Genomic DNA, 2532 nt, shown 5'->3' with positions numbered 1-2532 from the left:
GTGGGGTGGGGGGCGGGGGTCACCACAAGCCCATTCACCGGCTCCCTCTTGGTAGTCGCCCCGGCTCCCTTTCCTTCCTCTTTTCCTTCCTTCCCCCCCTCCTAATTTGTTGCTGGCGGCGGCGGCAGCAGCTGCTCCACTGGCGGCGGGGGAGGGACCCCGGGGGTAGCTCAGAGCGCGGCTGGTGCTCGGGTGGCGGAGGGAGAAAGAAGGAAGGGAGGCGGTAAGTGAACGGCGGCTCGCAGGGAGGGAGAGAGAGGGAGGGAGGAAGGCGGAGGGATATTCGGGCCGGACCTCTCCGCGGCGGCACCGCGCTCCCTGCCGATTGGCTGCCGCCGTGGCCACGCGGAATCCCCAATTGGCCAGGCGGTCAGCGTTGAAGGGCCGCCCTGCGCCCATTCGCCCGCTGGTTTCAAGGCCCGGGTTGGCTGGGCGGGCAGCGGAATGAGGTGCGCTGATTGGTCGGAGGGAGGGAGATTGGGGTGGGGCAGGAGAGAGCTGGCCGCTGATTGGGCTGGCCTGGTAAAGGCCTTGAGCGCAGACGGGCTGAGCTCCCGGAGGAGGGTGGGCCAAAGGCGAGACTCCGGGCCCGCGTGATTGGCTGGGACGCTAGACGTTGATAGGATAGGGCGCCCGGGAGAACTGGGTAGAGGAGTTCGGGGTCGGCGCCGCGGAAAGGCGGGAGGCGCCCCGCCGCTTCTGGAGCCCGGCGCGGGGCACGATGGGACGCCCCCGGGAAGGGGCGGAGCGGTGCTCGGGCTGCGGTTGGGGAAAGCGCCGTCACTCGGAGGGGCGTGTCGAGGAGCGTTTCGCGGGCGCTAGCGGGGGAGGGGGGACCGTTAAAGCCTTGCGCCGCGCCCACAGGAAGCCGCTTTCATGGCCAGGCCTGCTTGGTACCAGGCTCTCAGCTGGGAAGGACCTTGAAGACCATGCGGCTCAACTTCCACTTTGCAGGTGTGGAAACCAGCCCAGAGAGGATATGCAACTTGTCCGAGATTACGTGGAGCCGGTTAATGGCCTGCTCGGGACTGGCCTTAAGGTTCCTGACTGCCCTTGGCCTTCTACGCAGCTTCGGCTTCAAGGAGATGAATGCTCATGCAGTTGTGAGGCCTAGCTGAGGAGGGGTGGGCATTTGGACGCCCCCATCCATAGCTAGAAGGTATTCAGAGGAACAGAAATGTTTCAGCCGGCGAAGGAACCTCTGTAAAAGGCACATGTGAACCAGAAAGAATGTGTCTGCAGGCGTAAAGGCTTGCCTTTTTATTTCATGTCCTGCAAGAAATTAAGGAAAGTCTTTTCTGCAGTAAAATGCACATAAAGAAGATGTGCATACATTGACTTTCTCTGAGATTGGTACATGGGCTCCTCGCGAAGAATTTCCTGATTTACTACATTTTCACCATGTTAAGAGTTAATCGTATGTAGCTGGTTTATAGAGCTCTTTACCATATAGCTTGAGCTTGCAGGATAACTACCCTACTCTAGCCATACTGGGAAAACCTAGGAAGGACTCTGTCCTTTTTTTCTTTTCTTTTTTTTTAAATTTATTCATGAGAGACACAGAGGCAGAAACACAGGCAGAGGTAGAAGCAGGCTCCATGCAGGGAGCCTGATGTGGGACTCGACTCAGGGTCTCCAGGATCACACCCTGGGCTGAAGGTTGCGCTTAGCCACCTGGGCTGCCCTGTCCTTTTTTTTTTTTTTTTTTTTTTTTTTAAAGATTTTACTTACTTATTCATGAGAGAGAGACAGGCTCCATGCAGGGAGCCCGACGTGGGACTCAATACTGGGACTCCAAGATCATGCCCTTAACCCAAGGCCGTTGGTCAGCCACTGAGCTACCCAGGCATCCCAGAGGGACTCTGTCCTTGCTGAGAGGTTCCACCAAGAATTGGGAAAGGTTGGCTAGCTACCTTCAATCCTTAAAAGAGGAAGATGTTTCTCTGCTAGATAAGTGTGGGGATCATTCTCACCCCACCCCTTCCTATGGCTTAGCAGCCTTACTCACCCCAGCCTTTTGCCTCATCTGTTATCTAAGAACTGTCCTGTGTGTGTAACGTTATCAGGAATCAGTGAAGGTTAAATAAGACAACATCCAGAAAATCTTTTGAGTTTCCTCGTGTGGCCTACCCATACTCCCAATAAATAATCCATATTTCTGTCACTCCAACTTCCTCCTGCCTCTCAGCAGTTTGCTCCACATGAGAATATTAGTGAAGGCCATTTAGCTGGAATAAAATGCTGGAAAGATAGTATGTTTTGCAGCAAAGTTCAGAAAATAAAAAAAAAAAAAACCATAAGATCCTTGCCAGAACCCAAGTGAAAGGAATTTTTTTTTTTTTTTTAGTTGAACTAAGGTTACTGATGGTGCTGTCTAGTCTCTAGCCAAAGCACTCAGTGCTGTCCTGCGTTCAGCAAAGGCTAGTGAGGCACCATAACATGAGCGTCCAGCACAGATTCCAGAAACTGCCTGCCTATGGTTCACAATCCAGCTGTGCCTCTTCTTAGCTTGTGTGACTTACTTTGCTTACA

This window comes from Nyctereutes procyonoides, unplaced genomic scaffold, assembly GCF_905146905.1.
Source record: "Nyctereutes procyonoides isolate TBG_1078 unplaced genomic scaffold, NYPRO_anot_genome, whole genome shotgun sequence".
In the NCBI taxonomy this organism is placed as follows: Eukaryota; Metazoa; Chordata; class Mammalia; order Carnivora; family Canidae; genus Nyctereutes; species Nyctereutes procyonoides.
Note: the sequence above shows the minus strand (reverse complement) of the source record.